This window comes from Geotrypetes seraphini, chromosome 5 (assembly GCF_902459505.1).
Source record: "Geotrypetes seraphini chromosome 5, aGeoSer1.1, whole genome shotgun sequence".
Lineage (NCBI taxonomy): Eukaryota > Metazoa > Chordata > Amphibia > Gymnophiona > Dermophiidae > Geotrypetes > Geotrypetes seraphini.
This window is the reverse complement of record NC_047088.1, coordinates 59,471,719-59,492,923: the sequence shown is the minus strand read 5'-3', so window position 1 is coordinate 59,492,923 and position 21,205 is coordinate 59,471,719. Positions and strand designations below refer to the sequence as shown.

General features: G+C 43.5%; 1 protein-coding gene across 2 annotated transcripts in view; it reads right to left on the bottom strand.

Annotated features, from left to right (window-relative positions):
* Positions 1-21,205, bottom strand: part of PCDH11X (protocadherin 11 X-linked) — a 1,806,309-nt gene that overhangs the window by 1,230,845 nt on the left and 554,259 nt on the right. The window lies entirely within an intron of this gene.

The following is a 21,205-nucleotide window of genomic DNA, read 5'->3' as shown; positions in this document are numbered from 1 at the left end:
TAGTCTATGGACGCGTTAGCGTTTAGCGTGCACTAAAACGGTTAGCGCACCTTAGTAAAAGGACCCCTAAGTCCTTTACCACCAAGAAGAATATTTTTCTTTAGCCTAAATGCCTACTTCCTGCCTATGTATTCCCAACACCAATTTGAACCCCCCTTATTCACAACCTCACCCCCACCCCAACCAATCCGCAACTACCCTTACAGTTTCTTTCCTTTCGCTCCCATCATAGACAATTTAAGTAATCCCGCAAGCTATTCTTTCCCTTTCCCTCTTATCCAAGAACATTTCTCAGCAAATCAAAATCCTATTCCCTTATGCTAGAATTTGGCATGCTCAACCTATGTTCCCTGCCCTCCAGGATAAGCAGAGGGCATTTTGGGGTTGATTCTATAAATGGGGGTCTAACTCAGCCAGCACCTAGAAAATGGCACTGACTACATGTCAAAATAAAAAAAAGGAGTGGGGAAGGGACAAAGTCATCCAACTTGAAGGACAATCAATTTATTGATAACATATAAATAGCTAAAACATATACAAAAGATGATGCAAGCTTAACAGAGACTCTTTTAATCCTTTTGGTACTGGGGTCTGTTAAGCTTGCATCATCTTTTGTATATGTTTTAGCTATTTATATGTTATCAATAAATTGATTGTCCTTCAAGTTGGGTGACTGTGTCCCTACAAAAAAATATTCTATACAGGAATAAGAAAGAAAATCAAATCCAACTCCTATAACTTTCTCACTTATATGCAAGCAATGATTTACTTATGCCACTATTTCATTGAAAGTTTCATGCACATCACATCTGAATGAGGGGAGAGCCTCAGAACCCCGTGCAGTAATAATGTCATTACTGCACTAGAAAGGGAAAAGATTTTCACCGGCTCTTGACCCCCCTCCTACCTACAGCAGACACAGTAAATGTTTCAAAATGGTGTCAGAAAAGTCAAAACTACTTAGCTTGTAGGTAGAATGTTCAATGGTATTGAAAATGTGTTTTGTCTCTGCCATCCTAGCCGATGGAAGTTAGGCTAGCTGCCGTTTCGCTAGACAAGCTGCGTCAGGGCTCCGGACAGCATAGCAGCGTACTGATTCACACGCTTGCTCAGACAGGGACATTCTATCTAAGTAGTTTTGACTTTTCTGACACCATTTTGAAACATTTACTGTGTCTGCTGTGGGTAGGAAGGGGGTCAAGAGCCGGTGAAGATCTTTTCCCTTTCTAGTGCAGTAATTGACATTATTACGCACGGGTTCTGAGGCTCTCCCCTCATTCAGATGTGATGTGCATGAAACTTTCAATGAAATTGTGGCATAAGTAAATCATTGCTTGAATATAAGTGAGAAAGTTATAGGAGTTGACTGTGTCCCTTCCCCACTATTTTTTTTTTTTGTTTGTTTTATTATATGTGGGGTTGTGATTTTCCTTTTTTCTGTGGAATACTGACTGCATGTCAGTCATGCTTAGCCACTGTTTACAGAATGGTGGCTAGCGGTGCCTATGTAAAAACTTAGGCACCTAAAATGTAGACCAAGGTTTTAAAGGCCTACATTTTAGAAGCCTAATCCCCCTCTTTTATTAAGGTGCGCTAACCGATTAGCGCGCGCTAAACACTAACGCGTCGATAGACTAACATGCACACATTAGCGTTCAGTGCGCGCTAATCGGTTAGCGCACCTTAGTAAAAGAGGGCCTAAGTTTTAGGACAATTATGCTTAGTGGCACCTAAGTCACTCTCTGCCCATAGAAACACCCACTTAGGCATTAGGTGTCACTAAGGGCCATGCAATAGGCACCTATCACCTAATTATTTTTTTCCCAATTATTGAGGCTATTGAGAGTATTTTGCCAATTAAGGCCCTCTTTTACTAAGCCGCAGTTGAGGTTTCTAATTTGGCCTTGGGCGCTAAATTCTCCGATGCTGCTCCAATGCTCATAGGAATTCTATGATCATCGGAGCAGCTTTGGACTGTGTTAGAAACCTATACCGTGGCTTAATTCAAGGGGGGGGGGTAAGTTAGGTGCCTAAGAGGTATCTAAATTTAGGTGCCTTTTATAGAATCAGCCCCTTAGACTTTTCATTGGAGCAAAACCACATTCACACATTGGAAAATATTAATGTACACAAACTATTTATTACCTTGACCCAAACACCCCTCCCCATAAATGCCTCTTTTTTCCTCCCTTTTACGAAGCCGCGTTAGGCTTTATTGTCAAAGGCCGTGGTGGTATTAGTTACGGCACTCATAACAATTCTATGACCAACAGAGCTAATACTGCTGCAGCTGGTGATTAAAAAAAGCCTAACATGGCTTTGGCTTCGTAAAAGGGGGCCTATAATCCAGCTAAATTTATGTGCATTCTGCAATCCTCTCATGTTTTTAACAGCTAGGAGGGGTGCAATTTTTTGAACCAAGGGAATCTATCTAGTTAAAAACTTGTTTGCATAGCTTAATTTTTTATAAAACTGTCCTCAAACTGGCTTGTCCAAGGTCACAGCAAGTGTCAGTGACAGAAGAGCATTTGAATCTCAGTTTCTTGTTTTAATCTATTATTCTAACCACTAGCTTGCTCTTTCTATTGTTGTCTTAATTAACACATACTGAGATTTTCCTCTCCCCTAACAGTGAAATTGGCACTGAACTGAAGTGTGGAGCACCTCCTTCACAGCATGGATCGGGTTTACTAATCATCTTGACTTCTTGAAAGAATATTTTTTCATTGCAAAAATTTAGTGTATTTTAATTTTCCACTTAATTAACACTGGGAAATATTTTACTTTTTTTTTTTTTTGTAATGCTGCTGTGAGTGGGATATCATTCATTTTCACTACTGGAAAAGTGCCAGTTCTTTATTTCTTGTACTTATTAATAAGGAAATCTGAAAACAAACTTTTTTTTTCACTTAGGAGACAGCTTCAATTCAACGTGTAGTCACCCTGCTGAGAATGGCAATTAGTACGAGCACTGGAAAAGTTTTTATGATGTGTGGCACATAAACCCAAGGAACTTTCCTAATATCCCAAACTAATTTCCGGTAAGAGATCAAACAAAGGGGTGATAGCTTAGCCGCTACTAAAGTTTGAACTGGTAATCTGCAAATAAAACATTTGCATTCATGTGCTATGCAAACCTGCCTGCCACTTCATCCAATATTCATATGCTGTAAGATAAAATTATTCTTTTCAGTCTAGAATATTTCATAAACAACCCTCCTGCTCGACTGCTTCAAGGGGGTGGAGGTTTGGGGGCAGGAGCAAAATGCTGTTTAAAAGTGCTTTTAAAATACATTTTCAGGTGCCTACTGGCATCTAAATAATGTTGCCAGAATTGTTCCTAGTAGGTGCTTTGATTACTACTACTACTACTACTATGCTAATGCCACTGTAGGCATGACTTACACCGGAAGTGGTGTTAGGTGCTATAAAGCACCTACATTGGCGTGATTCATGTTAAGGGTAGGCACCAGAAATCTAGGCCTTCAAAACCCTGAACTATATTTCTATTGCCTACCTTTGATGGAGGTGTGATTCTCTAAACAACACCATCACATGACTGACACGAGATTGGCGACTGCTTTTAAGATGGCCGCTGACAACAGCACTGTTTAAAGAATCCGGGCCTGAATGCTTGAGTGTTTCTTCCCCCCTTCCTCCCCCCCATGTACTCCATTCACTGGGTAAGTCCCTCCTATCTGTACTCTTCTACCACTAACTCCAGATTCCATCTCTTCTTTCCTACCACGCTGTGTGCCTGGACCAGGCTGCCGGAGTCAATACATCATGCTCTGCCTCTAGCAGTATTCAAATCCAAGCTAAAAGCCCACCTTTTTGAAGCTGCTTTCAACTCTTAACTATCAGAAACCTATACCCATTGTATCATTTCTTCTGCCAGAAACTCCCCAACCCTGAGATGTCCTGTCTATATGTCCAAATTAGACTGTAAGCACTTCTGATCAGGGACCATCTATTGAATGTTGCAATATACAGCGCTATGTACATCTTTCAGAGCTATAGAAATGGTAAATAGTAGTAGTAGCAAAGAATGTTAAATTTCTGTTATTTTCCACAATAAAATGCAGATATTGAGGTCCATTTAATAAAATATGGCTAGATTTTTTGCATAAAATGTCTTTTTTATCATTATGTGATGACAGGAGAAAGCTTTTCTATTGTTTTGTGGTTGTAATGCTGTATTAGTGGGGCTCTAAAGAATCTGATTCCACTTGTTATACAAGGCATATTGGAGACTCTAGTGTTATTTCTGTATTGATTTACTGTTCTTTTTTTATAAAACAGACAACATAAAATGTCTTTTTATCAATGTATCATTGCTGAGTATGAAAACATAAAAGTTATAGCTATAATAACAAGAAATTTGCTCCATAAAGAAAATAAATAATAGCAAATTTTAAGAAAAACGGAGCTTTATGTAATCAGTGGCTTTGATGGTCCCCAGGATGGGCTTTAAAACATTTTTTAAAAATTATTTTTCTGATCAAGCACAATCAAATTCATGCGACAAACTTCAATTTGCATGGTTTTTCCAACTTTAGGTTTTTCTGGACATCTCTAATAAGTTATATCATAAGGGTCAGAATTATGTTCACAAAGAGTATGGAATGTTAGTCATGTATGTGCAGATTGGTTTTATTTATGTTATATTGTAACTCACCTAGGTTTTAAGTAAGAAATACATTGTAAAATAAATAAATAAATAAATAGAATGGGGATGTGTGTGCACAAATGCACATATACAGTATGTTAATAGTTTATTCGTATAAAGTATGTGCATTCTTGACATCTAAATATAGCCATACAATGTTGAACACTGAGGCCGATATTCATCCTGGACAATTTGGTCATCAACTTTGTCTGATGGTTGAGCCCAAATTCATGTGGTCTGTGCTGCTTAACCAGCATAAAATTAACTAGCCAGAGTTGTCTAGTTAAGTTTATTAGGATTTCAAGTTTATTAGGATTTTATATACCACCTATCAAGGTTATCTAAGTGGTTTTACAATCAGGTACTCAAGCATTTTCCCTCTCTGTCCCGATGGGCTCACAATCTATCTAACGTACCTGGGGCTATGGAGGATTAAGTGACTTGCCCAGGGTCACAAGGAGCAGCGCGGGGTTTGAACCCACAACCCCAGGGTGCGGAGGCTGTAGATCCAACCACTGCGCCACACACTCCTCACTGTGGGGTTTGCTCTTTTACTGGTTTGAGTTACCCCAGTAGTTTTGGCTGGCCAGTACTGAAATTAAACTGCGCTCTGGGAATGTTAATTTAACCTCCTTTGTTTGTCCAGATCAATATTGACTACAACAATTTGCCTAACCAAAATTTAAGCAGTGAGCATGGGTGGGCAGATATTTTAAATAATCAAGTTTGTCCAGCTTGTTCCAAAAGTGATCTGGAAAAGCCTTTTAAAAAATATAAATAAAAATGGCCAGCTCCAAATACTCACAAATCAGAGTGGAATTGTCCAGAAGAAAATGACGTGCACTAAAGACGTGTCCTCCAATATGTCTGGTGATTTGAAGATCTTTATTGTTCAAACATCAATAAAACACATTCAGTCGATGAATGTGTTTTATTGATGTTTGAACAATAAAGATCTTCAAATCACCAGACATATTGGAGGACACGTCTTTAGTGCACGTCATTTTCTTCTGGACAATTCCACTCTGATTTGTGCATATTTGTGGTTGTGGTGTTGTTTTCCCCTGTTTTTTTCTGCAGCTCCAAATACTCACAGCTCACAAATTGTTCAAAGCAGAAGGACAGGAGAGGAAGTTGTAGGGATGAGAGTGGAGCAAACAGAATAGATTTACTAAGGTGTTATTTTAGAAGCTTTGCTCTTGTTTTGGATATCTGCAAAACTGGCATTTATTTATTCAGCTTTCTATAACATTTCCCCAGGAGAACTCAGAATGATTTACAAGAATTTATTCAGGTACTCAAGCATTTTTCCTGTCTGTCCCAGTGGGCTCGCAATCTATCTAATGTACTTGGAGCAGTGGGGGGATTGAGTGACTTGCCCAGGGTCACAAGGAGCATCGTGGGGTTGAACCCACAACCTCAGGGTGCTAAGGCTGTAGCTTTAACCATTGTGCCACAATAAAATTGTATGGATGCCCAAATCTCAATTGTATAAAACCAGAATATGGGTGTCTAATACTACAGTACATCCAAATAGCAAGGGGATGTAGCCCAGCTATGTTTTGGGTGGGACTAGGGGAGGGGCCAAAATATGGACATCCAACTCCAATCACAGAAGGGGATGCCCAAATCTAAAAAAAGATGGATGTTGTTATTTAGACCCAGTACTTGGCATATCCAGCTTATAGAAAGGTGATTACATAGCTTTCAATTGGAGGGATTAAGCCTTGACACCTCCTTTATCCTCTGGTGGTAGGTGTTCCTCTTCCTCTCCCCCAAATTTGAAATCTGCAAAGGATGCCAGGCTTTATAACAGCTTCAGGTACTATATACATTCTTGAAATAGCAGCATGCAAATTTGAAGGGTAACCTAATGTTTAGAGTGGTAGAACAACAAGACATCTCCAGCACCTGAACATCTATCTCACATTTATGAAGTGCTGACATGGATGCCCATATTCTGACTTGGGCATCCTTTCTAAAATTCTACTCCACAATTATGTGCAATTGTGTGGTATAATGCAGTGTTTCTCAACATGCGGTACATGTACCCCTAGGGGTACACGAGCAGCTTATAGGGGGTACCCAGCACCGGCACCCACCTTCCTTCTACAATCATGTATATCGGTGCTGGTGCTGTATACGTATCTCCCACCTTCCTCATTTTCCCTCCCCAGCCTCCAACCCCCGGAACAGCAGCGGCAACTCTCTGTGTGCTTTTAACTTACCCATACAGCTTCTGCTAGCATTAGTTTAGCCGGCGATTCCATCAGTCTCATATCCTTGCTAGGCTGGCCTGCCTCTGACAAAAGAGGAATTTGCATCATTGGAGGCGGGCCAGCCTAGCAAAGGCCCTGAGGCTGCCTGGTGGAATCGCTGGCTCAGCAGTACCTCTCCTCTCCCTAGCGGCAGCTCACTGCATGCTTTTAACTTACCCATACAACTTCCGCTAGTGTTAGTTTAGCTGCGGTTCCATCATGCAACCTCGGGGCCTTTGCAAGGCTGGACTGCCTCCGAAGAAAGAGGAAGTGGGCTGGCCTAGAAAAGACCCCAAGGTTGCCTGATGGAGCCGTGGCTAAACTAACACTAGCGCCAGCTGTATGGGGAAGTTAAAAGAACGCAGTGAGCTGCCGCTAGGGAGAGGATAGGTACTTCTGGACATGGGGACATGAAGAGGTGCTGTTAGACAGGTAGAAGAGGCACTAATGGACATGGGGAAGGGAAAAGGGGTACTGCTAGACATGGGGAGAGGGAGAGGTGCTGCTGGACTAGGGAAAGAGAAGGGAGAAAAGGTGCTGCTGGACCTGGAAGAAGGTGAAGGGAAGGAAAAGATGCAGCTGGACTTGAAGGAGAAGGGGAGAGAAAGGAAAGGTGCTGCACGCTAGAGAGGAGGATGAGATAGTGCATGGGGAGAGAGTATATTAGTTGTGAGTGGGTTGGAGGTAGGGAAGGAAGGAAAATTGTTGCAGAATGAGTGAGAGTGATAGGCGAGGGAGAAATGGAGCATGGGAAAAGAACATGTGAGTGGGGTTGGGGAGAGATGGACTGGGAATGGGTGGGAAGTAGGGATGTCACTCTTGAGGGAAGGAGTGAGGAAAAACAGAGAAAGCATGCATGAAGTAGAAAGTGTTGGACTCATGGAGAGAGAGAAAGGGAGAGATGGACGGTAAGGACAGAAAGGAGAAATGTCACACTCAAGGGAAGGGGGAGTAGGCAGAGAGTAAAAAGTTGGGCTCATGCAGGGGAAGGGAATGAAGACTGGAGGAGAGGAAGCGTGCAAGAGGCAGAGAGAAAGAAATGGTTGAACTGGTTAAAAGGAGGAAGAAATGTTGGATGTGGCAGAAGAGGGAGTGGGAGAGATACACCCTTGATCTCTCTCTCCCCACTCTCTTTGCAGCAAGGGGGGAAATGAGAGAAGAACAATGAGAGACAGAGGGAAACATGTTGCCAATGGGGGTGGAGAAGAGAGGAAGAAAAGTTGGACTCATGGAGGGACAGAGGGAGATGTTGGTTGAGGAAGGGAATGAGGTCCAGAGGAGAGGAAACGTGCAGGAGGTAGAAAGAAAGAAATATTGGATGCACAGTCAGAAGGAAGTGCAACCAGAGACTCATGAAATCACCAGACAACAAAGGTAGGAAAATTGATTTTATTTTCAGTTTAGTGATCGAAATGTGTCAGTTTTGAGAATTTACTGTATATCTGTTGTCTATATTTTGTACTATATTTGTCTGTTTTTCTATAGTTGTTACTGAGGTGACATTGCATATTTTAAAGTCATTTGCCTTAACCTCTGGAAAAAAAAAGATAATTAACATTTTCTCTGCATACAATGTGCTTTGTGGCTTGTTTTTTTTTTTATTTTGTGGTTACCATTATGTATTAATAAGATTATATTTTGTGTATATGAAAAATGTATGGAAGAAATTGCATTACAATTAGTACTATTATTATGTGGTTGGGGTCTGGGGCAGAGCTTGGGCGGGAGTACTTGGTTGATATTTCTTAGGCTTGGGGGGTACTTGGCTTGAAGAAGTTGAGAAACACTGGTATAATGCATACCCAGTCACACTACAGAAATGATAAGTAATAGTTATAGCCTTCTCCAGCCCTTCTGCATAGGAGAGTAGATAGCTGGAGAAAATAACAGGAGTTGAAGGGATGTATTAGAGATCAGAGTCATCCCTGCTTTGATTTCTTTTATCCACCTTCAACTAGGGCAAAATTAATTTGTCGAGGGCCCCTAGGCACACAAGTACACTAGGCCCCTTGCCCCGCCCCACCCCATCATGCACCCATGTAGAAACAGGAAGCTGCGTCAGAGGGAAGCTTTGGGCAAGCAGCACCGCTTGCAAAATTACAGTTCCCATTGCCTTTCTTACCCGCATTTTTTGCTTGTCTTACTCTCTGTCGATGGGGGGGCCGCGCTGCTGATCGGAGGGGGGGGGGCCCGCATTGCCGATCGATGTTGGAGGGGCCCATCGCCGTTTGGAAAAAACAGTGTTGATGCCGTCCTTCATCAGGCCCCCCTGAACATTTTGGGCCCTAGACACGGGCCTACTGGGCCTATTGGTTAATCCTGCCCTGCCTTCAACCCCCTCCTTTTTTTTTCTTGGCAGAATTTCTGGGAAGTGAGAAGAAGCATTTTCAAGATCACATTGCAGCTGTTCACTACTTAGAGAGATTGTGTGCCAGACTCCTGTGTGCCAAGTTTAGGGATGTGTGTCTGAGTTGAGGGGGGGAGGGGACTACAGCAGTTTCGTAAAAGGAGGCCTAATGAGCCTGTGCAATAAAAATTGCACTATAAAACGTTTGGTAAAAATTTACTATTCACAATAAACCACCATTAAACGCTGCATGCAGTGAGTTACATCAGATGCTTCAGGAAAAATTTCCTGTGCTGACCTCCCAAAATGAAAGGTCCAATTACCAGGGAAGGGAACTTTCTTCCCTCATTTCCCTCTATGTGTGGACACCCTTGCTGTCAGAAGCCTGCACTTATGCCTATTTCTTTTAGCAAGATAAAGGGCTCCTTTTACTAAGGTGCACTAGCGTTTTTAGCGCACGCACAAAATTACCATGCACTACACCACGCGGTACGCTTCTAGAATAACACCAGCTCAGTGCTGGCGTTAAGGTCTAGCGTGCGCGACAATTTAGCACGTACTATTCTGCGCGTTAAGGCCCTAATGCACCTTAGTAAAAGGAGCCCAAAGTATCTTCTAGAACACTCTATTTTCAAAATACGATGCGTTCCGTAGGGACAGTATCCACCTTCAGTTCTTCCCTTTCATACAGTGATATAGCCCCCCACCTCCTTCGGCTAATCCTGAAGAATGGTCGCCTAACCTTACAGAAGTTCCCCATCTTCATTAGTAGAAATACTGCAGACCTATCATTTTAGCACTATTGACTAACTAGAAATGATGATGCCTTTCATTAAGCAATAGCAAAAACAAAAGTAGCCTTAGTGCTGCAGCGTACCCTTGCATGAGTTTTTCCTACATGCTAAAAACCATTTACGCCACTGATATAAATACCCAATTTAAAGGCCATGTGTTAATGTTGCCATTAGTGTGCAGTCATTAGGAAAAGTTAAGGGCCAGGTTGGAGATGATGGAATCTCAGTTGTTTCACCCAGTAGTTTGAATATTACAGACATACCAGAAACATCTATTGAGCTTGTAACCCATTCTAAGCTCTTTTGGGAGGATGGGATATACGTAAAACCAAACAAATAAATCAATATGTACATTTTAAGTCAATATTTGGCAAAGCTTTTCACCAGAGAGTTTTAACTTTGTACAATTTAGTTTTGTACCCCAGAAGAAGGCTTTTTGTTTGCTGAAACATAGATCTTCATGTATGTTGGGTTCTTCCCATTTAATAAAGACCTTAGGTGAATCATTGCCAGGTGAGGAGTCATCTTTTTAACCTTTCTCTTACTAGTTTTCTTTGTGGACTTTTGCAAGGTATTTGGACTCTATTTGTTTGTTGTTTTGTGGCCATAATTTAGGCATTCACAGGTACTCATATGCACAAAAATTACCTTTTACAAATCACAAAAATTGTACTCAACCCAGTTTAACCACCATTTAAATAATAAAACCCAATTAACATCCCAACAAATATAAATCCCCTTTTCTCATTTTTAGTCCATTTAGATGGTATCAAACACTCCACAGGCCCATGGTGTCGCTGTGCCTAACAAATCCCCAATTCTTGAGGCAGTGTTACCCTCAAGTTCACTAACATATCCTTTCAAAACCCAACCTCATGTCCCTCAGCAAAATCCCCTTTAATTCCTGCCAAGCCGCGACCTCCCAACTCAACATCCTCCCGAAGTGATTTGCTGTCTACACCAACTCGCCAGGATAGGCTGGTGGGTAAATTTACCCAACCTGCCACAACCTAACCACCCCTCCTTCCATCCTCCTTCCCAGAATAATTTCCCGCCAAAACATTCACCCTTATAACTCCTTCTTGGCTCCACCTCTCCTATTCTCCTCCAAACAAAACCAGCACCTGCTACAAACCACCCACCCCAAATTAACCCTTATCCTAGCCAGCTTCTTTAATTCCCTGCTCATGCATGCACAGCCACATGCCCATGTGTATTCCTTAGCATGCAGCCATTTTTAAAATTATACTGGGAGTACTTATGCCACCTATTTTGTAAGTGGTAAGGACTCCAGCATTGTCCATGTGCTAACTAGTTAGTGTGGGATAATATAGATTATCGCAGGAATGTCCATTCACTGCCTTTGATACCCAATTCAAATATTATTTAGCATGCAATTAGTGTGTGCGTATTTAAAAACTACCCTGTGATGATGTAGTGTGTCATGTAGTAGTCCATTAATCCTACTTCGTAAAAAGACCCCACAGTCTGTTGAAAACCACCCAAATGTAGAGTGCTATATAAGTATAGAAATATGCATTAGATAAATGAGGCCAATGCTCTCTTGTCAGGCTTAAATATAGAACACACCACTCAGGGCTCTACTGATGTCTGCTGCCTGCAAAGTCCATTTCTGCAGCCTTTCAAGTGGTATTAAATCAGGAATTAGGAGTTGGCATCAGCTGTGCAAGAAACAAATTCCTTCCTGAACTGACTAGAGGGGATTTTCAATACAGGCAATTACTTTGGTCTCTCTGATTATCGCCAGACAAAATCATAATCCATCAGCTGTTATTTAGGTAGTCAAGCAACCAAATAAACAATGCTAATTATAATAAGCTGTTTTATTTGCATTAGACTAGTAAAAAATAAAGGTCAACAATTCCGTTGTAGGCAATACCTTTTTCTAGATGAACACTGCAATTTTTGAATAATTTCCGAGAACCATATTTACATTCATCAGCTCATGCGTCAAGTAAAAATCTACATCCCTCTAACATTGTGTGTTCTGGTACAATTCATTGTTTTGTTTGGTTTTTCTTATTTTTACAAGGGGATGTGGAAATCAGTATACCTTTCTATCCTCACCAGGCTTGTTAAATTATAGAAAATTAAAATGACCTGCACTTCTTATCTCTCCCAAGCTTTTTAGACAAGTAAATCAACATTTCAAGCCTGGATTACTGTGCTTAAGATGTCAGCTGGAGAGCCTTCACTTTTCTAAGCAGCTAATATTCAACAACGATGAAAATTTCAAGCAGGATGTCTCAAGGTGATTTCTTGTCCTCTTACAGGCTATATTTGTAGGGTTACCACATGGAAAGTGATGAGTCTGTCGTGGTTTCAATTCTAGCAGACTGAAAACTATTTTGTTCTTAGGATAATGGTTCTGCATCACTAAGCTTTTTTTTTTTTTCTCCATAGAGACAGGATAGGGAATAAAGCCGCAGTGAATTAGATCCAGTTGTGAACGACAAATCCACTTGGAATGGAAGTCAAAAAAAACAATAGGGATGTGCACAAACTAAAATTGCTTGTTTCACTTTGAGCTTGATGGCTCCCCAAGTCCCCAATTTTCAGGTGTTTGTTCTGTTTGTTTTACTCACCCAAACTGAAATTTTTAACTTGCACTATAGAGTTTTAAATGTACAAATTGACATAATGCACATTAATCCATTAGCTGATGTGCATTACATCAACTTAGCACCGCTAATGCAACAATAAATCAAGCATTGACCTCTGTATCAGTGTTATGAGTGTAAATCAGTGGTCCCCAACCCTGTCCTGGAGGACCACCAGACCAATCGGGTTTTCTGCATAGCCCTAATGAATATGCAAGGAGCAGATTTGCATGCCTGTCACTTCCATTATATGCAAATCTCTCTCATGCATATTCATTAGGGCAAGCCTGAAAACCTGATTGGCCTGGTGCTCCTCCAGGACAGGGTTGGGAACCATTGGTGTAAATGGTTAGAATAATAACATATTCTCTCAAACCCCTGGATTATATGGCAACTACAGTTGCACATGGAAATTTGGCCATGCGACCAAATTAATTGTTTAACATGTATATGGCCGTTTGGGGGAGGATGGGCTGGAGAGGGTTTCAGTGGCTGGGAGGGTGTAGATGGGCTGGAGTTGGAACCCAAGCACAGTACCGGGTAGAGCTTTGGATTCTTGCCCAAAAATAGCTAAGAAGAAAAAATTTAAATTGAATCAGGTTGGGCAGACTGGATGGACCATTCGGGTCTTTATCTGCCATCATTTACTATGTTACTATGTTTAACTTGCAACCAAATTAATTGTATAACTTAATTGTTTAACAAGTCAATCAACACTAACAATTGGCCAATAAAAAGCAATTATTAGCATTAATTAGAATTTACACACACAACTTTCTAAGGGTTAGATTCACTAGTAATAGTCACTCAATCACTGTTGGCTGATTCTCTGGTCGATTTTCCAACGGTGATTGATTCACTATTAATATTGCATGCAAATTATTTGCAGATATGCAAATCATTTGCAAGCAAACCCACCGACTCAATCATTCAGTGAGTGATTGACACAATGCAGAGCCCTAACAGTAGTGACAGGGGAAGCAGCCTCCTGTCACTGCTGTCAGGGCTTCTGCTTTTTTTTTATGGAACAGATGTTCTGCGCGTCATCTGTCCCATTAAATAAACCCTTTTCCCGCGCTAGCACTCCTGAGCCACCGTTCCCCCCGAACCCCAAAAAGATGACAGGAGGGATGCCCACTACCTCCTGCCACCAGAGGTCCCCCCCCCTTCCAGGCCCCCATACCTTTGACATTGGCAGCAGGAGGTACTGAAAACACCTACTCTAGCTCCTCCGCGATGACACTGGGAGGGGCCTAAGGCTGTGATTGGCTCAGACACCTCAGGCTCTTTCTTTGGAAGGGGACTGAGGCATATGAGCCAATCAAGAACTTCCTTAGGAAGGAGTCTAAGGAAGTCTCTGATTGGCTAAAACAAATGAGGAGGTCCTTTATTTGGGAGTCTCCTCTTGCCATTTGTTTTAGGTTCAGGTGGGTCGTCACAATTGTTGGGGGAGGGGGTGCATGATTGTCAGGGATCGTTGGATAGGGCCTGTGGCAGCGGTGGAGGAGTTTTTCTTTTTTTTTTTAATGAGACAGATATTTTGCATGTGTAATACATTCAAAATATCTGTGCCATTGAAAAAAATGGAAAAAATAAAAAACAGACAGACTTACAGTAATCAGGTTTTAGGATCGGTAAATTTTAGTGAATCAATTGCTTGGCTATTTTGCATGGGGTTTTACTAATTTACATGGCCAGATCAATAAATGGGTGATCGAACGGAAAACCCCGCGATGGGCCGTTTAGTGAATCAGGTCGGATAGCAGCGATCGTTACTAAACCTGTGAAAACAGGTTTAGCAGTAATCGCTGACTTTAGTGAATCTAGCCCTAAATTTATTCTATAAAGTAGTGTGTATAAATTCTAATATGCTGACCTCAAAGAGGGCATGATCATGGAAGGGGCATTGATGGGTCATGGGTATCTCTAAAAAGTATGTGCTATGTTATAGAATATCCCCTATCTGTGCAGAATTTAGACATGGGTGTTTACACTTGATTTTAGTTGGCATAAATGGTCACACCTATATTTTAGTCACAGGACCAGCCACTACACGTATTTTATAAAATGCACCATGTTTTCATTCCATGCTGATTTTTACAGTATCATATTTAGAATTTAGTCCTTAATGTGAACATTCAGTATATGCATAGAAATGTTAATATTTTTTTAAGTGCTATTCAATAACTACTCACTTAACTTACCCAGCAGATATTTGCAAGAGGCATGCACAGGGGAGGAACATGGGTGGGATATAAGTGGAGCTCCTACTGTTGTTTTCGAATGAGACCTCATTTAGAATATTGTGTACAATTCTGGAGGCTATACCTTCAAAAAGGATGGAGTCAGTACAGAGGAAGGCTACTAAAATGGTATGTGGTCTTCATCATATGGCATAAGGGGACAGACTGAAAAATCTCAATCTGTATATTTTGGAGGAAAGGCGGGAGAGGAGAGATATGATAGAGACGTTTACCGTATTTTCGCGGATATAACGCGCGCGTTATACGTGATTTTACGTACCGCGCATACCCCTCGCGCGTTATATGCCTGAGCGCGGTATACAAAAGTTTTTAAACATAGTTCCCACCCCGCCCGATGCCCGATTCACCCCCCCAGCAGGACCGCTCGCACCCCCACCCCGAACGACCGCTCGCACGCGCTCCCACCCGCACCCGCATCCACGATCGGAGCAAGAGGGAGCCCAAGCCCTCTTGCCCGGCCGACTCCCCGACGTCCGATGCATCCCCCCCCCCCGGCAGGACCACTCGCACCCTCACCCCGAAGGACCGCCGACTCCCCAACAATATCGGGCCAGGAGGGAGCCCAAACCCTCCTGGCCACGGCGACCCCCTAACCCCACCCCGCACTACATTACGGGCAGGAGGGATCCCAGGCCCTCCTGCCCTCGATGCAAACCCCCTCCCCCCAACGACCGCCCCCCCCCAAGAACCTCCGCCCGTCCCCCAGCCGACCCGCGACCCCCCTGGCCGACCCCCACGACACCCCCACCCGCCTTCCCCGTACTTTGTGTAGTTGGGCCAGAAGGGAGCCCAAACCCTCCTGGCCACGGCGACCCCCTAACCCCACCCCGCACTACATTACGGGCAGGAGGGATCCCAGGCCCTCCTGCCCTCGACGCAAACCCCCCTCCCTCAAACGACCGCCCCCCCCCCAAGAACCTCCGACCGACCCGCGACCCCCCTGGCCGACCCCCCCACCCCCCTTCCCCGTACCTTTGGAAGTTGGCCGGACAGACGGGAGCCAAACCCGCCTGTCCGGCAGGCAGCCAACGAAGGAATGAGGCCGGATTGGCCCATCCGTCCTAAAGCTCCGCCTACTGGTGGGGCCTAAGGCGCGTGGGCCAATCAGAATAGGCCCTGGAGCCTTAGGTCCCACCTGGGGGCGCGGCCTGAGGCACATGGGCCAAACCCGACCATGTGTCTCAGGCCGCGCCCCCAGGTGGGACCTAAGGCTCCAGGGCCTATTCTGATTGGCCCACGCGCCTTAGGCCCCACCAGTAGGCGGAGCTTTAGGACGGATGGGCCAATCCGGCCTCATTCCTTCGTTGGCTGCCTGCCGGACAGGCGGGTTTGGCTCCCGTCTGTCCGGCCAACTTCCAAAGGTACGGGGAAGGGGGGTGGGGGGGTCGGCCAGGGGGGTCGCGGGTCGGTCGGAGGTTCTTGGGGGGGGGCGGTCGTTGGAGGGAGGGGGGTTTGCGTCGAGGGCAGGAGGGCCTGGGATCCCTCCTGCCCGTAATGTAGTGCGGGGTGGGGTTAGGGGGTCGCCGTGGCCAGGAGGATTTGGGCTCCCTCCTGGCCCAATATTGTCGGGGAGTCGGCGGTCCTTCGGGGTGGGGGTGCGAGTGGTCCTGCCGAGGGGGGAGAAGAATCGGACGTCGAGGGGGGGCATCAGGCTTTCAGGATGGGGACAGGACTTCAAGGGGGGACAGGCAGATCTTCAAGGGGGACAGGCAGACCTTCAAGGGGGACAGGACTTCAAGGGGGGACAGGCAGACCTTCAAGGGGGGACAGGCAGACCTTCAAGGGGGGACAGGACTTCAAGGGGGACAGGCACGGAGAGGCGGGGCAGTGCACCGAAAGTCAGGGCGGGTGAACGGTGAGTCGGGGCAACCAGAGGAGAGTCGGGGCAGTGCACCGAAAGTCAGGGTGAGTCGGGGCAACCAGATGAGAGTCGGGGAGGGCGAAAGGAGAGTCGGGGTGGCCAGAGGAGAGTCGGGGAGAGCGAAAGGAGAGTCGGGGTGGCCAGAGGAGAGTCGGGCAGCATGCGCGTTATATGCCTGAGCGCGGTATAGAAAAGTTTTTGTACATATCATCGTGATTTCTGCGCGCTATACCCCTGTGCGCGTTTTACAATGGTGCGCGTTATATCCGCGAAAATACGGTAAATACCTTCGTAATGTAAATGTGCATAAGTCGGGTCTCTTTCATTTCTGCAATGAGAGGGCATAGAATGAAGTTAAAAGGTGATAGGCTCCGGAGTAATTGAATGAAATACTTTTTTTTTTACAGAAAGGGTGGTAGATGCATGGAACAGTCTCCCAGAAGAGGTGGTGGAGACAGAGACTGTATCAGAATTCAAGAGGGCCTGGGATAGGCACGTGAGATCTCTCAGAGAGAGAAAGAGATAATGGTTACTGTGGATGGGAAGTTCTATGACCTCACAATGCAGGTGCAAAGAGCCTTAGCCTATAGGAATAGGAGATGCAAATGTTAAGAGCCTTAGCCAATAGGGAGAGGATGAGATTGTGGGTGCTGAAGATGGGTAGACTAGATGAGCCATTTGGCCTTTATCTGCCGTCATGTTTCTATGAATGCACATTAGCTTTTAATCCCTGAAGCAGGTGTGTGCCAACATATGTCCAAACTGGGTTTTAGTGAGATTCTGTTTTAATTTGTTTTATGTATGTTACGTATCAAAGTTTTACTAAGATTCTAGTCTTAATTTATACATGTTATTTATTATTTTATAAGATTCCATATAGAAACTCATTTGACAAGGTAAATCAACAGTGTATGTATTGGCTCTCTTAGCATATAATACGAAATGATATTTATTAAGATTATAGACCACAAAACTGAAAACTGCTTATCTTCACAGTATACAAAGAATAACATTCATAATAAAAATGCTTTGCCAGTGGACATCTTCAAGTCTGTCTTCACTGGCTCCCTTTGTTATTTACAGTAAATAACCCCCTTGTACACTTGCCTATGCTATGTGCAGCACTAACTGCAAGATCTGACCCGTTTGCTTAATATCTTTGCGTAAATTCACCTTTTCCCCTGTAATAACCAGACTCCCGACCCTTCCCCCAAAATGTTATTTAGGAAGCACTTTCTAGTCTTGCTTATGTCTCAAATGGGATAACATTCTTGATCCTTAAGAGCTATGACTGCGCTGATCACATTGTAGAAAACTAGACCTAAGTGTGTGCTACAGTGATCTTTTATCCTTTTTAACTTGCCTCTTGTTCAGTCTAGATGGGAAACTAAGAAAGGCAAACGAATCGATGAGATTAAGATCCCTAATGCGACTGTCTCCAGCACTGTACTGCCTGCTCTTCACAAACTGCTCTGCTAGTATTTAATAATGATGCTGAAAAAAAAAAAATGATTTACAACGAGAAACCTCAGCATGGTTTCGGCATTCGCGTCCTTTCTTCTCCGTAACTGCCAGAGTGATAACAAGTATAAGACCTAGCTCTCAAATTCACCGCCCTAAAGATTTAGAAAAAATGGGTGCAATATTATGTCTTCTGGTGACCATTACATGTTTTTGAAGTTTCATGGAAAATGGCTAAATATCACACTAACAATCATAGAAGACAAGCAACTCTCTTCCACTCTAGGAAGGGACTGGTGTGATAGCCATACAGTCAAAGGTGGTGACAAAAGACCTCAGAACCACACAGGGGATATACAAACCAAAAGCTATATCAAAGTAAACCCACTGTCATCATATTAAAAAAAAAAAACCTCCACAGAACAATATAACCCATCCAGTCTGCCCAACCCTACCCACTCTTTAAATTACTGATTTAATTTAATTTTTCCTTCTTCTTAGCTATTCCTGGGCCAGAACCTAAAGCTCTGCCCGGTACTTTAGTTTCCATCTACTGAAGTCTCTATCAAAGCTTACTCCAGCCTATCTAAACCATCCCAGCCATCAAAACCCTCCCCAGCCTATCCTTAGCCAAACGACCATATATAGACATAGACCGTGCAAGTCTGCCCAGTACTGGCCTTAATTTTTTCTGATTCGAGATCCTCTGTGTTCATCCCACGCTTATTTGAAATATTTATATGTCCTCATTGTTATTAATCATTGTTACTCTTTTTTAGTATATTGTACGTTTTGCCACAATATCCATGGGCATTGAGTAATCTCAATTGAATTGTACCTGGTATTGCATTTATACTTTTATTCATTCATTTTTTTTATAATTTATTTTGTTTGAAATATTCCATTACAGTTTTAGTTTATTTATTGTTACTTTTATTCTGCATGTTTTAGGACTCCTGATGCAGGCATAATTGCCAAAACACGGTCCGTGTCGAGTCCCATGCATGATTTCTGTTTATAATATACTGGTTGCTTTTAAAGCGTGGTCTGTTTGAAGACTAGGCTCGCTCTGCTTCCTTTGTTTGGACTCCATTCCGTTATCTAGGCCACGATCATCAACTGTATTTACAAGGTGCTGTAATACAATCAACATTGATAAGCCTTTACCCATGCTGAACAATGAAGAGCGGTGACCACTGAAAGAATTTGTAACTGCTAATGGTGAACCAGTTACAGCAGTAACACAGTCTGTCAAAGAAATTGCAGCAACTGGCTGTGAAAACAGTGACAACTGTGTTCCGGGGGATGCAGAATGTGTTGAAGCTGACACGGATGAAACAACCTTTAAAGAAATGACCACTGTTAACACTTGATCAGTCTGTGACTGCTTTCAGGATGGTGTGTGCTTTTATTGGCAGTTTGACAGATGTGCAGGAGGAAGTTTTTAATGTTGTGGCTTACTCAGGACTTCTTAATTAGCAGACCAGTGAATCTCACACAGTGTAAAATCACACTTTTTTTTTCTGCTGCATATCAGCCTACTTGATTTGAATGTCACCTTCCTTTCGTGTTCTGTATACTGTATAGTTTGTCAACTCCACTGAATAAAAGCAGAAATATGGAAACTAACCTATGGCTCTGTCTTCTCTGCCTCTTGTGCACTTGTGTACTACTATTAATGTCAACTCCGCTTAATGTCACATGATTTGAATGGTCCTTTGAACGTGATAGGCACGCAATGAGCGTCGGAGAAGTGCCCGAAGATTTTAAATTACAGCAGCAGGGAGGTGGTAGATGGGCGAGTCAGGAGAGCCATACTTCCGATTGCCAATTTTGAGGAAGGTCATGGCCCCTGTGGTCCCCCCTGTTCCAATCTCTATGTCTCTTATGATTACCTCAATGCTGCCTTTAGCCCCCACCCCTTACCACACACACACACACATTTCATGACATAACTTTGGTCTTCTGAGAATAGGTAATGAGATCTCCAAGGAGAAGGCCAGGAATTACGGATTAACCAAGATTTGACAAAATACTACATTCCTCCATTTGATCTGTTGATCCCACATGTCATTAAGCTTATTCTGTAAACTTGATTGGTTGGGGTATGGTCTATCTATCTGTACGTCATGTGGTTTGTTTGTTTTTTAACACACACACACCCCTTTTATGAAGCCATGTTAGGCTTTTTATCACCTGCTGCAGCAGTAAAAGCTCCAACACTCATAGAATTCCTATGAGCGTCAGAGCTAATACCGCCACGGCCAGCAATAAAAAAAGTCTAAAGCATCTTCTTAAAAGGGGGGCCTTAGTTTTTATAACATGCTTTTTGTTTTAGTTTTCATTAGGTATCATGATTTAGACTTTGGGCCTAGTAGCACTTTTTCTGTGGTAAATACATCAAAGCCCACAGGAATTACCGGTAAATGGACTCCGGGGCATTTGCCATGGGGGAATTGCTACCATGGCTTTGTAAAAGGAGTCCTTTTATTTTTTTTTTATAAATTGTATTCTGATTGCAACTGTGAACTGTCCTGAACTCCTGGCTGGAGGATATGCATCTCATCAAGCAGAGAAAGGGAATCCAAGTGTTTTGCAAGACAAGCAAAACATTCGCAAAATCAGCGCCTCGGAAACCGAGCTAGCCTCGATATGTGAGCGGTACCCCCCGCGGTCTGACACCTCCCCCCCCCCCGCGATCCGGCATCCCCCTGCTCACATCGCACTCCCCTCCCCCGCAGCAATCTGAAATCCCCCAGCACCCACCCGAACACGCTGCTTACCCCCATCTGGCCACCGACACCAACACCAACGCACAGGACGTGCCGGTGCCCAAAGATCTGCGTCTTCTTCGAGTTCACGCGGATCGCGGGGGGGAGGGTGCCGGATCAGGGGGGTGGCGGATCATGCGGGGGGGGGGCCTTTGGGTG